Source organism: Bison bison, unplaced genomic scaffold (assembly GCF_000754665.1).
Source record: "Bison bison bison isolate TAMUID 2011002044 unplaced genomic scaffold, Bison_UMD1.0 scf7180017864154, whole genome shotgun sequence".
NCBI classification, from domain to species: Eukaryota; Metazoa; Chordata; class Mammalia; order Artiodactyla; family Bovidae; genus Bison; species Bison bison.
In genome coordinates this window covers 571,514-589,483 of record NW_011494726.1, presented here as the reverse complement: position 1 = coordinate 589,483, position 17,970 = coordinate 571,514, and the positions used below count along the sequence as shown (strand labels likewise).

General features: G+C 47.8%; 1 protein-coding gene across 3 annotated transcripts in view; it reads left to right on the top strand.

Moving 5' to 3' along the window:
* Positions 1–17,970, top strand: part of PKIG (protein kinase (cAMP-dependent, catalytic) inhibitor gamma) — a 79,824-nt gene that overhangs the window by 34,857 nt on the left and 26,997 nt on the right. The window contains exon 1 of one of the 3 annotated variants that reach the window (XM_010840982.1): positions 10,484–11,060. The exons of the other annotated variants lie outside the window; for them this stretch is intronic. The gene's annotated coding sequence lies outside the window, so the exon portion shown is untranslated. Of the gene's footprint in view, positions 1–10,483; positions 11,061–17,970 lie in introns of those variants that run through there. 3 annotated transcript variants of the gene reach the window in all.

Sequence of the window (17,970 nt, the reverse complement as noted above, 5' to 3'; positions counted from 1 at the left end):
TGTCCTCCCTCCCTCAGTGAACTGTCCAGCATCAGCCCTCAGACTCTGAGCCTCCCTTTGCTCTGCCCTTTCTCTCTGTGCCAGTGCCCATCTGCACCCTGTAATAGGACTGGAAGCCACCAGCGTTTTAGCCAATATCCATGGGGATCAACCGCCGCTTTCCTTCTCCGGAATTAGGCAGTGCCTGGCTCAGGGGAGATGGCTGATCAAGCATCGCTTTTACTATACAAACAAGGCAGCTTTTAGAGATAAGCTGGTTTTTCCAAACGAATTTGTTGGCAAGGATCTAGTACCTCCTGTGAGTTAAACCTACACAGAGGGCTCCGTACCTCTTTCTTTTACAGTCAGACCCTCTCCTGCTTGGCGGCCAGGGGAGGGGGCCTGCCCAGCTCTGAAGCCTACATCTGCTTCTGCCCCAGAGTCAGTGGGTAAGAAGACCTCCTTTATTTGTTTGTAATGCGTCTATGATTGCGTATTGTTTGTGGATCTGTTCGGTAAAGCCTTTCATCAACCTACATAAACTGTGTCATAAGAAACATTCTCTTTGTAGGTCTTAAGCTTGGAGCCGCAACGTTAAATGATACAGCACATGTTAAATTACAGACTTCATTCAGGTCCTGTTTTTATTTCAGTTTTGTTTTTTTTTTTAATAGCAGTTACATGGTATTAGAATTTAATGTTTGATTCAAGCCTTAGAATAACATTGTGTAGCTTAAACCCGTAGACAAATGGATTAAACGTCACTAGTTCTTAAAATGTGATTTCTTTTTATGATCTTTTTAAACTCACTCAGCAACTTAAGTAAAACATCCCAAGGGCAACATGTGTTCATGATTGGGTGAGGGGGGATAGTCTGGGGGTGGCATGGGGAGGGAATGTGTTCGGTGAAATTGTCCAGGAGCAAAGCACCGCTCACTTGAAGCCCAGAAATTTGTCATCCAAATATGTGCAGATTGCTGGTGCTATAAATAGTTTGAGCTCAAGTAAACAGCTTTCTTCCCTTCTAGCTGTGGTTTGGTCATTGTTCAGTTGCCAGAACTGCCTGGGGAGCAGCAGTAGCTTGCGCTCTTCTCTTAGGCTGCCATCAGCGACCCGCGGTACCCCAGGGCTTGAGAGGATGGGGGCACCCCATCCTTGGGCCCTTCAGTTCCCTACCTTTGCTTCCCACCCTGCCCTCGCCTGTCCTGCATCTCTGGAGACCTGCCTCTGCTCCAGAGGAGCCCAGACCTGAGATTCCCGGCAGCTCTAAAAAGCCCCGGGACCACCTGGCTGTTGACTGAAAGTAGACTGAGGCGACACAGACATTCAGTTTTCAGGGCAGAAGCACATACGACTCGTTCCCTTCTGTTGGAGCTAAGAAGAGCGGTGCGGTGGTCGGAACTGCCATGGGCTGCCGATGCCAGCAGCTGTCCCGCCGTGTGCCAGGCAGACAGGCAGGCGGGCGGCTGACATTTCCAAAGCACCATTGGGGACTCGAGCAAAATGCTGCCGTTAGAGCAACTGAGGACATTCCACGGTTTATTACTCTACTTCCTTTGAAAAAAATAAGTCTCTCTTTCTCTTAAAATCCCTGCTTCAGCCACGTTCATCTGCTGTGGCTCTCATGTCAGATGCCCACGAGGAGCCTAGGAAGATCTTGACATTTTGTTGTTGAGGGCGCAGGGGACAGGAATGCTAGCAAGGACCGGACTAGGATCAGGAATCCTGGGATCCTTGGGCAAGTTGCCCAACTTCTCTTAGCTTTAGCTTCTTCATCTGTCAGGTGAGGATAGTCCTGTTTCATGGAGTTGATGAGAAAATGGATGTAGCAGTATTTTCTGGATGATACTGAACAGCAGGCTATAAAGGAGAGGTGGGAAGTGGAAAGGGTATCCCAAGCCTGGCCTTGTGGACTGTGTGACCTCAAGCCCATGAGCCAGTGCCTCGCAGCCTCAGTCTTTTTATCTGTAAAATGGTAATGTCAATACCTGCCTTGTAGCGATGTTGTGAAGATTAGAAATAACACATGTAAAACTCTCACAAATGGCAGATAATAGATAAACGGCAATATCCTGGTGGTGTTACATTTCATGTGGAGATATTCACTCTGGCCACTTGAGGATTCTTCACCTGGAGAAATAGCTTCAGTTTGTAGATGTTGAGATTACCAAAAGTCCCTGCAAAATGCTCATGGCAATAACTGGTAAAGAATAGATAACATTTTAAAAAAATCAAAGTAATGAAATTATTATAAAAAAAAAATTCCTACAAGTCCAGAAAGGCATCAGTCTCCTGCTTACTCCCTCCCCTGACATAACCATTTAATTTTTCTGCCATTTCTCTAAATAAAATTACCTCTATTACTTAAAATGTTTTTAAATTTTATTTTATTTATTTATTTTTGGCTGTGCTGGGTCTTCACTGCTGTGAGGGCTTTTCTCTAGTTTCGGCAAGCGGGGCTACTCTAGTGGTGGTGTGCGGCTTCTCTTGGTGCAGAGCACAGGCTAGGGCTTCAGTAGTTGAAGCCGGGGGCTCAGTAATTGCAGCTCCCTGACTCTAGAGCACAAGCTCAGTAGTCGTGACTCACAGGCTGAGTTGCCCCATGGCATGTGGGATCTTCCCCATGTCTCCCGCATTAGCAGGCGGATTCTTTACCACTGAGCCACAGGGAAGCCCTCTATTACTTTTTTTAAACATTTTTGTCAAAATGGCACATGCACACAGGTTTGCTTTGTTCTTTTTAAGGTCAAATACCATTATAAACTTACACTAGAAAAACGCTCTCCCCTGTTCCCCACCCCTTCTTCCCTTCCCTCCTGTCTTGCTCCCAAGAACATACAGTTTTGATCCTGTTAGCTGTTCGTTCTAGAATTTCTCTCCCTATATATAAGTAATATACAGCTATCTCTGTCTCTTGTAAATCTTTTTACTATGGAAATTTTCAAACATGTTATCATAGAATAGTATAGTGAATGGTCCTGGACCACTCATTACTCAGCCCTAAGGTTCACGACCAGTTTTGTTTCATCTGTGCTAGTGGCCGTTTTCCCCCTAGTCACAGATAATTTGGGCATAAATTCTAGACATTTCATCAATAACTACTCGAGCATATATCTCTGAGAAAATAAGGACTCCTTAAAAAAAACTGTACTACCGTTATTATACAATAAAATTACTAATAATCCATTATTATTAGCAAAGGTCTCCGATGAACTCAAAATATTTATTTTTCAAATCAGATCCAAACAAGGGCCACATGCAACCATGATGCTCTTTACTTGTCAGTTTTCGACAACTTGCCTGTTGACCTCCTTGGCTGGTGCACGAGGCCTTAGCCTCTGTTCAGACACCTCAGCCCTGCTCACATTCTTTTCTCCCTTTCCTCCCTGCAGCACGGTTTTTTGGTTAAATTCATATTCAGTGTTTTCAGTGTTATGGCACTGTAAATATTATTTACTGCCAAGCCAATAACATTCTAATTTTTTTTTTTTTCCTTTCTGATGGTTTTTCTGGACTTACTGCTTCTGCTTTAATATGCTCAGTTTTCCTCGTTCCATCATGCTGAGTCTTTCCACACTTTCCCGTAGTCTTTGAGTATAGTTTTTGGCAGGCTTGTCAAGTAATTCCATGAGGTCCATTTCCCTGGAGCTTCCACCTTCCTGCTTGGATCAGGCTGATGCTCCCCAGGGCTCAAGAGTCAGCCAGGCCCTGAAGCCACTTGCTTAATCGTCATCACCATCATCCTTTAGCATGCCTTTCACCTCTCTTGTTAGATCCTTCTTTTCCAATTCTTACTTTTTAGTTTAAACCCTTGTTTAGGTAAATTTCTCCTCCAGAAGTTTACTGACAAAACACTGTACAAGTGAAGTTGTTCTAGGTCCTTGCAATTCTGAAAAAGTCTTTATTTTGCCTAGCTGAGTATACATTCTAGGTCCCAAATCATTTTGAACTTTTTTCTTGAAAAGCATTGCTCCTTTTCTTCAGGCATCAGCATTGCTGGCAAGAGGTCTGATACCAGTTTGATTCTTTTCTATTGAAATAATCTCTCTACAAAGGTGTAGCAATTTTTCCTTTTTGAATTCTAAAAGGTCAAGACACTATGTCTTTTTTCATCTTCTTGGTGCTTTTTAAGCTTTTCGGTTTGAAGATGCAGCCTCCCTTTGTCTCTGAGAACTTTTCCTCATGATTTCTTAGATAACTTCCTGTTGTACTTTCTATTCTGTTCTTTTTCTGGAATTCCTATTTAGTCTGACGTCGAACTTCCTGGATTGTTGTTCTATATCAAGATCCTTTTTTTGTCCTGTGAATGTTTTTTCCCTATATTTTGAAAGGTCTCCTTTTCATATTTTCCAGCCCTTCTCCTTAGTTGTCAATTTCAGTTTTCATGTTGTTAATTTTTAAGAGCCCGTTTTTGTCTTTATTTTATGTTTTATGGACACAGGATCTTCAGAATCTCTCTGAAGACATAAGAATTTTTTAAAATAAAGCTTACCATTTGTCTGAACCTTTTTTCTCATGGTGGAGTCTATTTTTCTCTTTATTTCAATCTCTGTCATGCTGTTGGTTTTCATCAGATGCCCTATGATAGTTTTTTCTTTCTGCCATTTATAGTCGATAATAAAAGCCTCCTTTTAGGAGTGAGGCCTTGATTTCCTCCGGAATTGGTTGTCTGTTTGCCCCCAGAGACCCTACCGCTGCCTAGGAAGCTGCTGGAAGTTCTGAGTACCATCCTGAAGGGTGCATCCTACTCTCGGGCACCTGAGACTGAAAGTCCTTTAAAAGTTAAAATAAGGATGCCTACTCTCCTACTCGAAGCCCTGGCTCATCCCAAGGCAGTCATTCCGTTTATTCGAAGAGCCCTCCCGTCTGCCTGGGTCTCTGCAGAGCTTGCTCACCCTCCGTGTGCTGAGGGTGTGTCATGGGAAGCTGACTGGCACAGGGGCTTCAGTGGGTCCCCCAATTTTCAGTCCTCTTCCCAAATCCTCTTGATGCCCGCCGTCCCCAGCCCCAGAGCTTCCCTGGACTTCCCACATTTCCACGGGGCCTTTTCTGTCCTTGTGCTCTGGACTTCATCTTCTGTCATCTTGAACATCTTTTAGAAATTATTTGGAATGAAATTTTTTGTTCTCTAATGATTCTACCTGACAAGAGGGAAAGCCTGGTTTAAAGTTTAGAAGACATGCTACTTTTTTTTTTTTTTTTTTAAGCATCAAAGAATTGCATTAAGAGCTTCCCTGATAGCTCTTTTGGTAAAGAATCTGTCTCCAATGCAGGAGACCCTGGTTCGTTCCCTGGGTTGGGAAGATCTGCTGGAGAAGGGATAGGCTACCCACTCCAGTATTCTTGGGCTTCCCTCGTAGCTCAGCTGGTAAAGAATCCACCTGTAATGTGGGAGTCCTGGGTTTGATCCCTGGGTTGGGAAGATCCCCTGGAGAAGGGAAAGGCTACCCACTCCAGTATTATGGCCTGGAGAATTCCATGGACTCTATAATCCACCAGGTTGCAAAGAGTCGGACAGGACTGAGTGACTTTCACATACATACACAAGCCTGGACTATCCGGGATATGTGTGTGTGTTTAGAAATTATTTGTTGGGTTTCCTGTTCTATACCAGTGAATGAAGAAGACATGTCATTGACCTTGTGGTGCCCACAGTACATGTAACATGTGTTAACAATAACATATGTTAACAAGTTAGGAGAGGCAGAAGGTGCCTGGAGACCCTGAAACATGGGGCAGCTCATGTGGTTCAGAGGGAAGACCTCCAGAAGGAAGTGACATTTAATCAGATCTGATAGCTGAGTAGCAGTTAACCAAAATAAGAGGGTTGGGGGACCTCCCTCGTGGTCCAGTGGCTAAGACTCTCTGCTCTCAAAGCAGGGGGCCCAGGATTGATCCCTGGCCAGGGAACTAGATCCCACATACCGCAACTAACATTTCACATACCACAACTAAAGATCCCACTTGTTGTGAGGAAGATAAAAAAATCCCGCATGCCACAGCTAAGACCTGGTGCAGCCAAAAATGAAAAGAATAAATAAGTATTAAAAAAAAAACAAGAGGGTGGGGCCAATCAGATGCATGTTCAACAGTGCAGTGTCACAGAGAGCACACCTCAAACCAATAGAAGGTCTTCCTGCTGTTAGAGCACCAGACTGCTCAGCCTCAGAAAATACCCCTGCCTTCTGGGGCCTGGCATTCCCCATCTCAGAAATGAGGAGACCACATGCTCTTTTCAGCTCTAAAAGCCAACACATCTAAAATTGTTTAACTCAAGAGTTGGAGATTGCGCCTCTCCCATAACTGCCCCCATCTGAAACCCATTCTTGCTAGGGGGAAGCAGGTCTTTAAGAAGGCTGGAAAAGGTAGGGAGGGGCAGTGTGGTGTTCGTATATCAAACATTTGTCATCTTTTGTGGAGTTAACCACCCCCGCCCCCAAATGACTTGTTTCTGAATTCAAACACTGTTTTGAGTGACGGTGCAGTTCTTTCTGGGTCCGTGCCCCCAGGAGGTTAATAGGCTGTTCCTAGTGATAGAATGATGGGTCACCTTGCTTTTTTCCTTTTTTTTTCCCCCTGATCTTTTCTACTTTCCTATTTTTTTTTAACAATAAGCAGGTATGATTCTAATTTGAAAGCAAAGAAAATCTACTTTCATTTATTAAATCTCAGGCCATATGTTTCTCAATTGTATTTGTCTGGGAAAAAAGGGGAACTTACAGCTGTGTGGCATAGGAAGTGCATTTGAAACGGCGTGACGGCTGAAACCGGCCTTGGATTGGGTGAAAAGTTAATTGTATTTTAATAACAGGTGTTCGGACTAGAGGGTGGGTGTGTGCGTGCGTGTTTAGTTACTTAACTCTTATCTAACTCTGTGACTCCGTGGACTATAGCCTGCCAGGCTTCTTTGTCCATGGGGATTCTCCAGGCAAGAATACCGGAGTAGATTGGCTTTCCCTTCTCCAGGAGATCGTCTGGATCGCCAGGGATCGAACCCATGTCTCCTGCATTGCGGGTGGATTCTTTACCGTCTGAGCCACCAGGGAAGCCCAGAGGGTGGGTAATTAGTGGTGGCCAGAATTCATTCATTCACATACTCCTTTCAACAGATATCCATCAGTTACCATCTAAATAAGTGACTCAGGTGATCTGTGTCTGGAATTTTGTCCTGTGTCAAGTGGAGATAATAAATATACCTGCCTCGTAGGATCCTTGTCGAGATTAAATGAGGTAATTTATATAGAGCAGTTAGAATGTCATCTGATATACGATAAACAGTACAGGTTTTTGTTATTTATGGATTTCCTTATTTTAATAAGTATCTTATAACATGTACAAAATGCTCATAAACTAGACACAGCTTTTGCTTAAGAAGCTGAAATTCTACAGCAGAATAAGCTCTATCCAGATATAAATATGCCTCGAAGGAGAAAAGGGTAAGTCTCTTAAGAGAGAAGCAGATCAAGTACTTAGAAAATTCAGCGGGAGAAATCCCTTCAGGACTAGGGGTGAGAGGATGGGAATTAAAGGCAGCTTTGGGGCCAAGGGGCTTCTGGGGCCTTTAGGCCAGCCCTGGGTGCCGAAGCTGCCAGTTTCCTTTATCCTCAAATGGGGCCAATCCTGCTGGCTGGAGAAATCGACTGAGTTCCTAAAGGGAAACATTTAGAAGGCAGCAGAGGAAGGGTCTCAAGGAGACAGGTCTGGCCCAGGCAGCCCCATCTTGGAGCACAGGCTCCATCACTTTCTCCAGGGGGCTCTCTGAGCAGGCCGGCCAGTCCACGTTTCCACAACCGTTGGATGAGACTGTGAATAACTTTCCTGTTGCTGATTTGGGTAAGGGTGCCATCCAGCGGGGGTTTCACAGCTCAGCGCGTGGCCTCGGTCCACGCAGCGTGTCCCCTGCCGTGGTCAGTAGAGGACAGACTGGCTGTGCTGCTGCCATCACAGTTCTCTCTTCGTGGCTTCTGTCACAGATGGACGGTTATTCGGTCTGCAGGGCTCATGTGACAGAATGCGTGTTGTCGGGGAAAACGCTGTCTTTGTTTTTATGAATGAGCGCCTTCCTAGTATTTTTCGATCAAGTGACACACCGTGCTTCAGCGCGCCAAGGGTGATGTCAGTCTACTGACCTGTCAGGATCTGGCTTCACTTCCTGACGCCCACTCAGATGCCTGCAATAAAGGCCCAGCCGAGCACCACCCCGCCTCTGGGCCCTGCACACAGAGTGTATCTGCGAGAACGTCAGCCAGCACTCCGAGGCTTTGCTCCTTACTCATCCTGACAAACAGCAGCCCTCCTCTCTGGCTTCCTGACATTCTTGACGTTATTTATTGTCACGTTGTGCTCAGGGCAGAGGGTGGTGACACTGAGTCAGACTTAGAAAATGATGTCTTTAGGATGTGCCAGCTGATTTTTACAAGTATTTTTGAACTTGTAGTATGTGGTGTAAATCACCCAAGAACTTTGAAGGGGGAAAGCTGTTGTTATTCTCATTTTCCATTGGGAAACCAAAGCACAAAGAAGCTAACTGGCCCAGGGTCCTACTCAGGCAGAAGGTCCGGGGCGAGAAGGAAGTGGTCTCCGTCCGTGAACCGCTGCTCTCTGTGGGTGACCAGGCTGGTGTCCCCCGTATTCTCCCGCAGTCTCACACCACCCTGTGGGAAAGCCTGCAGAGTGGCACGCTCCCTCCTAATACACACTCTGTTTGCTGGGACCTTTTCTGATTAACATCAGCGTTTTCTGAGCATTCATCAAAATTGTTGTTCAGTCACACACTGCCACAGCCTTCCTCCCACCTATAAATAGCTTCTTTCCCAATAGGGCCCAAGTCCCAAACAGCTTTAAGGCAAGTCAGCTCTGCGTCTCTGGGGGGAGGAGCGACTGAAGCCCTGACGTGCCTCAGGCCACACAGTATTTTGGTAGAAAAGCAGCTAAGCACCCCTCTTACCTAGCGGCCCGAAGTGTTTCCTGTCAGCTGAACCCAGGAAGACTCTCCCTCCCACTGCTTCCCCGCTGGTTTGAAGAAGCTTTGCCTGTTTCCCACAGTGGGGATGATCCCGTTTACAACTGAGGGCCCGGCTCAGTGGAGTAACCGTTTTGGGAGGGAGCACTGGCGGTGGTGTGGCTCGCGTCTGACCTCAGGAGGAGTTAAAAGACTCCATTTCCAAGTTTGGGCCTCTCATCTTCAGCCGCACGCCCTCGGGCACGTCTCTTAGCTTCTCTGTGTTTCATTTTCCCATCCAGGAAAAGGAGATTAGCAATGACCTAATTCTCCTCAAGTGAGAGTCAGAGGAGACTTTTTAATTTATTCATTTCTTTATTTCTGGCTGTGCCAGGTCTTCATTGCTGTGCGCGGTCTTTGTCTAGTGATGCCTGCTCTTCGTTGCGGGGCACAGGCTTCTCATTGTGGCAGTTTCCCTTGTTGTGGGACACGAGCCCGAGGGTGTAGGCTCAGTAGTTGTCGCACACGGGCTTAGTTGTCTCTAGACGTATGGGATCTTCCCAGACCAGGGATCAAACCTGTGTTCCCTGCACTGGCAGGCGGATCTTAACCGCTGGACGCCCAGGGAAGTCCTCAAAGGAGACTGTGTACAACAAGTTAGAGCCTCCATCTATCGTCACTCACGTGGCCAAATACCTTCAGGTCCCTTTCGTGTGTTGTTTCATTCTCAGTGTCCTCAAATGCAGGCCCTCATATCCCATTTTGCAATTAAAAAAAAAGGGGGTTCAGAGAAGTTAAGTCACATAGGAGTCAGAGCAGCTGCATCCCTGGCTCCAAAATTGATGCTCATAATCGCTATACGTGCCACATTGCTTCCCACTGTACACCAAAGCAGAGAGGCTTTATTTGTCTTTCTTATCAAGCACTCTTCAAACACAGGCGATTACTTATCTCTTGTAACCACGACTGTTTCATGTTAGTCCCTTAGGACAGTTAAATTCTCTTGCTGCTTTATCTTATCTCATAGTTTATGCTGCCTCTTTCCATGTCCCCCAGGACTTGTTCAGTGAATTCTTGGGGGTTTTCTCCCAGAGAAACTGCTCAGCTCCACCAGAAAAGGGGTTGAAGGAGCCTGAGCTGAACCAGGCATCTTGAGCAGTAGCCTCTGACCCCTCCAGGGTTCCTCCCTCCCTCAAGCCTGTGGTCAGCCACTTTGTAGTAAAGTTCCTTATGGTGAATTTGTTGATTAAGCTCGTCCGTTACTGAATTCTAGAAGTGGAAGACACCAAAACCCTCATTTTATTGATGAGAAAACTGAGATCCAAAGAGAGAGGTGATGTGCGTGGTGTCATTCATTCAGTTAGGAGCGTGTCGGGGACCAGAGCCCAGTTCCCAGGCAACAGCCCAGTGCCCGTTCTGAGCCTTCGGCGTGGACATGTGCCGTCTGTCGAAGTAAAGGACAGACCCGGGCCCTCTGTCCAGCACGCACCTAGGAAACTTTCGGGAGAAATTCAACAGCTTGGAAAATCGAGCAGGAAGAAAAAAGATGGGGATGGTACGGAGTGTGGTGCTGTGCAGCTCCCCCGCCCTAACTAGCGTAATCATACACCCAAGAAGTGAGCTGGACCATGGCACAGCAAACTGAATCAGCACACGGTCAGCAGTGACTAAGAGGCAAAGGGATTTACTCCGGGAGCCCTGGCCCCGGGAGTGGATAGGAAGCCTTTTGTCACTGAGGCTGAAAATGGAAGGAAGGATGTTAGGCAAACGTGCCGGCCCGGGATGCAGTTACAGCCCCCACGGCTCATTGTCCGGAGGAAACAGATCTCTCCTGTGGACGGAGAGGTGGAAGCTGAACCAGGGAGCTGAGCGGTTGACATCATCAGCCGAGCATTGGGTTACAACAAATGGGGACTCACTTGGCCCGAGACGTGGGAAACACCCACTAAAACCTCGAAGTGCATTTCATTTAGGAGAGAGAGAGAGAGAGGGGGGCACGAGAGAGCCCGCCTGCCCCCGCCGGCTCGCTCTGCTAGTCTTGCTTACCCTCCGAAGGAGGCGTCCTGAATGCTGGCTCCTTAAATTCGACCTTCCCTTCTGACCGAGGACCGCTGGACTTGGAAGGAACTCTCCTGCTCTCGTAAGTAGGACTTTCTTCCCCACCGCCGCCGCCACCGCCCCCACCCCCAGGGAGAAGCAGGCTGGGAGGCAGGGCTCTCCGGAGAGTTTGCTTTCCAGCCCGTTGGTCACCAAGTGTCTATTTTTACATTATGATATGTTATTGCTCTGAAAACCATGGCTTTGTCTGAAACCGCCTAGGGCTAGAGTCTGAACTTCAAGGCTCACAGACAGGGCTCCAGTCAAATGCTGTCTTACTTTGTTTCCCATAGAACTTGGACGGAGTCACTCGGGCTTTAAAAGCAGCTCCTTTCCCCAAATATAGATAAGGAAATAAATCCTCCCTTAGAAACTGGTATTTGGGAAAACTTTTAATTTATTTTTCTGATGACCAAGGTGGGACCCCCCAAAATCTTAAACATTCTAGAGAGAAATGTCTCTGCAGATGAGAATTCCCCATAATCTGCCGCCCTCAGAGGCAGCAGGGGGTATTTTCAGTTTAAGATACAGAGATGATTAGATTTCATGACGTTACCTCATCACTTCTGCCCAGTGCTGCAGGAACTGCCTAGGAAACTCCAAGACAGAAATCTTTACCTTTGGTTTTCTGATCTTTTAATTGCTTCCTTTAAAAAAAAAAAAAATGTGCTGCTTATTCCTAGAAAATAAACAAGACTGTGTAAGCCCTTGGGCATTTTCTCTGCTGGGTTCTGTCCTCAGGATTTTAAACCAAGGGAGCCGCTCAGTGCAGAGAGGAAGGGAGGGGGCCGTACCTGCGGGGGCCAAGCCGAGGGTTCTCAGGTGGCTGGAGACACGAAGCTTGCAGGTGCTGTGTGTGCACCACTCACCCTCCTCGCGGGTAAAAATAGTTGAAAAATGACAGTTAAAGAAGAAATTCTCAAGCTTTAAAAAAGAAAAAAATAAATAAAAAGCAAGAGCCACTATATAACAGAAGGGCCACCCCAGGAAACTGTGGGGCCCTGGGCAGGAGTTTTATTCTCTGGACCTTAGTTCCCTCGTTTGTACCTAAATGAGGGGCCAAACTAGATGAGCCCTCCATCTGAACAACATGGCTTTGAACTGTGAGGGTCAGCTGTCCTGCGGATGTTTTCCCATAAATAACACACTACAGAACCAGGATCCGCAGTTGGTTGAATCCACGGATGCAAGCCCGGGATGCTGCAGACACGTGGATACAGAGGGCCGACTGTAAAGTTGCACTTGGATTTTCAGCTGCCCAGAGGATCGGTGCCCCTCACCCCTGTGCTGCTCAAGGGTCAGCTGTGTTCCCAAATTCAGCCTGAAAGAAACCACCAAAGCCCTTTCCCCTTTGAGGAGAACACTTAGGGCTTGAGGAACAGAGGGCCCGTGGTTTTCAGCATCCCGGAGTGGGTGAAAACTGGTGCCTCTAGGAGAACTAAAAGAGGACACAAAACAGGCACTGTGGTTACTTGCTGAGTTTAAATTTTGTCAGATTTTGTGTTGTGGAAGGAGAAATCCTCAGTGTATGTGCGTGTATATCGGGGAACGAGGAGGAAAAAGAACCAACAGTAAGTTTGGAGCTCCTGGTGAGAGCCAGGCTCTGTGTTATGCTCATCCTTTCACATAACACCAGGCGGTCAGTATCATTATTTCCCGACTCCACCGACAGGGTAACTCTCCACTGTATGTTCCCATGTTTTCCTGAACTCCTTTCTATGTTTACCCGAGCTGTGAGAGACCAAACCCTAACCTCTTGACCACCAGGGAGTCGCACCTGAGCTGTGCTGGTGTGACCCCTTCACTGCTTCCGCTGGACCGCAGGCCCCGTCTCCTTGTTCCTGGTAGAGAACTTGGGACATAGGTACAGAGGAGACACATCATACTCAATTTCAACTTGAAGCCCGCTGTCCCACTCCCTAGCTTGGCCAAAGAGAGGGAGAAGAGGAGACGGAAATCTCTATTCATCTCCCTCCCCTCTCCATTTCACTTCGACACAGTCCGCACCGCTGCGGGGAAACGGGGCGTGAGCGTGGGCGCTCGGTTGTGTCTGACTCTGCAACCGCATGGACCGAAGTCCGCCAGGCTCCTCTGTCCATGGGATCCTCCAGGCCAGGATACTGGAGTGGGCATTGCAGGGAAAGGTTGGCCAGAGCCAAAGTACAAAGAAAAGCAAAAGAAGCTGTCAGGTCTCGGACTTTGGGTTTCCAAGCCTCCAGGTCTTGGCAGTTGAAGGGTTTTTCTTCTCTTTAAGAGCCTATCAGAGACCCTAACCCTAGGAAGATGCGGTATTTAAGACCTTTTGGATTAAGACCATATTGCAGTCCATGGGGTCGCAAAAAGTCAACTGAGTGACTGAACTGACTGACTGGATTAAGACTGTGGTGAGCTGGAGGGCTCATGAAGCCCCTTGGCAGATCTGAGAGCTGCAGCGTATCTCCTCCCAGCAGCTGAGCCCTTTGAAAGTGGACCGTTGCCCCCAGGGCGCCGCCCCCGGGGTGTGGGCAACGGGAGGGCCCGGGCCTCCGCCCCAACCTCACCCAGGACCTCGAGCCCTCAGGGCCCCGACACTTCAGCTGCTTAAAAAGTCCGTCTCTTTCCTAAGGTGGTGCTGAGGAGGAGGTGATACCCTGGAAGGAAGGCACCTGGTTTGCGTTTTTATTTTTGTTGAATGTGAATGCTTGCCCAGTCTGTCTAGTGTTCCCTGGGCTTCTGCCTGGCCCCTGGCCCCTGTGGACAGTTGTATTTGTGGCCCCCGGCTCACTGGTGTCCCCAGTCCCTGTCACCTCTCATAGGGTTCCATGAGAGGTTGAGCCATCTCGGAGAGATTCCTCCCCACCCTCCTTTTCCCAGAAATGTGGGGTCACAATTATATCTACCTCAGGGGGTGTCGGGGCTTCCCTGGTGGCTCAGCAGTGAAGAATTTGCCTGCAGTGCAGAAGATGGGGGTTCGATCCCTGGATCTCCAGGAAAGATCCCCTGGAGAAGGGAATGGCTACCCACTCCAGTATTCTTGCCTGGAGAATCCCATGGACAGAGGCGCCTGGCGGGCTACAGTCCACGGGGTCGCAAAGAATCGGGCATGACTGAAGCAACTTAGGAGGCAGGCAGGGGTGCCATGAGGACAAAGCAGCTTAAAGCTCACAACACACTTAGTTGACTCAGTAATACATGCTCAGGATTAGCTGCTTTATGGTTTCTAGAAGGAGAACATTAGCTGACATCCTAGGATGTGAGCTGACATCCCCTGGCCCCTCAGTCCCAGGATGGCATTTGTGTGAGGAGCCAGAAGTCATCTCTGAATTCCTCAGTCTTCACACACACACACACACACACACACACACACACACCCAGCCCCCACCAGGATGGCCCTGGGGCCGCCATGCTGGCTCTTTAACCCGAGCCCCAGCACCATTTCCTGTCACCCACTGAAGTGCTGAGGCCAGAAGCTGAAGTGGGTGCTTTTTCCTGACACCAGAGGTCCCTGGCCCACCCAGCGACCAAAGGGAAAAGTTGGTGGCAGGTGTTCCTTTCTGAGCGTGATGGGCAGCTGAACTCCCCCAGTCCACTCCGCCAGGCGCTTTCACGAGCGGCCGAGTGGGTTCCTAAGTGGAGACAGACGTGGAAAGTCTAAGGTTCTCGGAAACAAGTCATCAATCAGGACCCAAGGCTGAGCTCACTACCTCCTGGAAATCTTTCAGAAACGCCTCATGAAAACTTGTAAGTACTGCCCCTTCAAAGAATGGTTTCTTTGGGAGTTACACTCAGCTGCCGAGCTAAGCGATTCTGAATTGCCGATGATAAACGCATCTGCTCTGACTGGACAAGGCCAGCATCTCCTAACTGTAAAAGTAGTCTCTAATCTTCCAAGAAATTGCTGTCCTTCAACTTGGCTCTTCCAAACTGAATAATGGACCTTCAGGGCACTCGAATAATGAAGCATTTGGTTGCTAATGCAGTCTTACTATGTCCCAGGGACCTGTGTTTAGTACTGTATGGCGGTGGGCCCTGCCAGTCCGTGAACTGTGCTGAGGGCTGGTGGGCACTGAGAGCACGAGCCTCGAGGATCAGGCTGATGAAGAGACAGCCTCTGGTCTGGTGCAGTTCTCAAGAGCATCGTGAGGACAGGCAGATGAGTGAATAATTACGGCGGATCAGCAGCAGGTAGACGAGGCCCTGATCCTGAGCTGGGTTGATTACCCCCACGCTCCCCTCCACTTCCTGATGCCCAGAGCCATGCCAGCACTTACCTTAAGGAGAAATGAGAGCCGCACCTGCTGAAGCCTTCACCCTCAGCACCTTCCTATCCCCCAGGGTTTCAGAGGAAAGAAAAGAACTCGTCATTGAAGTGCAACAGCCCCAACTTAGAGGACACGGAATCCTAGGGATGGGTGATTCTGTTGTCTAAAATCACCACTATGCTTTCTGTTGGTTTGTTTTTACAACACTTATTGTGGCCTTTTTTTTTTTTTCCTTCGGATTAGAAAGTTAGAACACCTTCATGGAAGGATAAGCTGGATCTGGTGGCTCAGTCAGTAAAGAATCTGCCTGCAACGTAGGAGACTGCCTACAATGCAGGAGACATGAGTTCAATCCTTGGGTCGTGAAGATCCCCTGGAGAAGGAAATGGCAACCCACTCCATTATTATTGCCTGGGAAATCCCATGCACAGAGGAGCCTGGCAGGTACAGACCATGGGGTTGCAAGAGTGGGACATGACTTCACGACTAAACCACCACCGTGGAAAGGAAAAGCTAGACAGTACGGAAAAACACACTGAAATCGTCACGCAGTGATTTCAGTTCTCTGATTTTTAAATAGGGCCTGGTGAGGTCAAAGCGCATGAATCTTTTAGGTCTCTGATCCGCATTTGCAGTTAGTCACTGGGAAGTTTTCGCCTGTGTAAGTTCCCATTAGCAATCCATGGTTTTGCCCCCATCCCCTTCTTAGGCGCACACCCACTGCTTCGGGAGTTGAGCTCGTTTTATTCTCTCCCCGGGCAGAGTCCCTGTTTGCGTGTCTCAGAGGTGCTCAGATTCTGTGTTGCACTACCCTTGGGCAGAGGAGAAACCAGGTCTGCCGTCGATTAAGGACCGCAGCTTTCCTTTGTATTTTCCTTTACGGATGTGTGAATTCATCCATCATTAAGAACCCTTATGTTTTCAGCATTATGGGCAAGGTGCTGTTGGCAATACCAGGGTAAGTGAGACTTGTAAGTAGCTCCCAGCCTGATAGGAAGAAAAACTCTTAACATGTGTGATCATGTGCCCCAAGAGAGGGATAGTGCTGTGGAAGCCTGACAGAGTAGCATTTAAGCCGAGCGTTTGATTCATTTCAGTAACTCTTTGATGTATTCAGCCAGTATTTATTAAGCACCTAGTATCTGCTAGGCACTGGGCAAGGTGATAGTCGGAGAGCGCTGCACAAAACAGCCGTGGTCCCTCCTCACATGTAGCGTACGGGACTGATAGTGGTGTTAGGAAATACCCAGGACGAGTAAGGGGTGTGGAGGAGACTGTGGTCAGGGCAGGTTTGCCGCAAGAGATGGTGGTGTTTGAACCCAGATGAGGAGTCGGTTATGCTGAGAGCTAAGGCGGGAGCAGGGGGCTGGGGCGCAAGGGTGCTGCGTTGTGGGAAAGACTGTTCAAGGTAGAGAGGGGAACACCGGTGAAAGGCTGGAGGCAGGGAGGCCAGTGGGGCTAAAGCCTAGAGGGGAAAGCAAGAGAGAAGAGGGAGAAGATGGAGGCAATGAGGACAGAACCCAGGAAGGATTTTCCTTGTCTTCTTCAGTAGCTGGATTCCAGTGTATGAGCAAACTTTCTCCCTGAGGTGGCATAGAATAGTCCTCCTGGTCTGTAATTTTTTTCATAAGGGGCAGGAAAAATCTGGTACTCCCAAGAGCCAGTGTTTTCATTCGTTGGCTTGCCTGTTAGCTCCCTTTCTCTCTGATTTCAGTTGTGAGCTCCCTACTGGACTTGGGTTTGGAGACCAGAGTTTCTGTTGCCATTCTGTCACCAACTTGCTGTGTGACCTTAAAAGATCCTTAACTTCTCTGGGCCTCATTTTCATCTCCAAAGGAGAATGAGGCTGATCTGATCCCAGGGCCATTGTGAAGATTGAAAAAGATAAAGTATCTTAAAGAGCTTTGTAAAATACAAAGTGTTATAGACACATGCGGTATCATTATTATTTCAGCGAAAGATTTCTAATTAATGAAATAAAATTAAACTAAAAGCAAAGCATGGCACCAGTTAAGGGCAGAGTGTACCCTTCCAGGTAACCTGCAAATGGCCGATTCCACCTAGGTGGCTCGCCTTCAAGAGCTTGTTGTGAGTGCTGTTCCTTTTTTCTCTTTCATTTCATCCACTGGGATAAACCATCTCCTTCCTTTCTGCTTCTGTCAGGATGGGTTACAAAAGAATCCATTTCGCTTCTCTGGATTCCAGGACCCATTTGATAGCGAAGCCAGAGAATCTGCTTGGAGGCCAAGAGAGCCTTGTGAGCAGAGCTGCTGCGGTTTACTGGGCCTTGATTCCCGGCAGACATAGGTGCCTGGGAGTACATTTATTTGGGTTTTGGAAGGAAGGTAACTGGGGGCAGGTAGCCACAGAAAACAGTCAACGGTGCGGAACCAGCCCACACACCACCTGAGCAGGGCAGTAGATTTTTAAAGGGGGGCATTTTTTTTTTTTTTAAGTAAAAAAAATTTCCCCTTTAAAATAAAACACATAAATGCTTAGGGGGAAAAGTGCAGCTTTTCCCCATCTCATGAAGCTTTTAAAAATGTCTTCCAGGGGATTCCCCCGCGGTCCAGTGGTTAAAACTCGAGCTTCCAATGCACAGGGCGTGGGTTCGATCCTTGATCAGGGAATTAAGAGACGACGTGCCTCAGGGCATGGCCAAAAGAAATGTTTTTTAGATAAATTGTCTTCCAGCTGTTAAAATGATAGTTT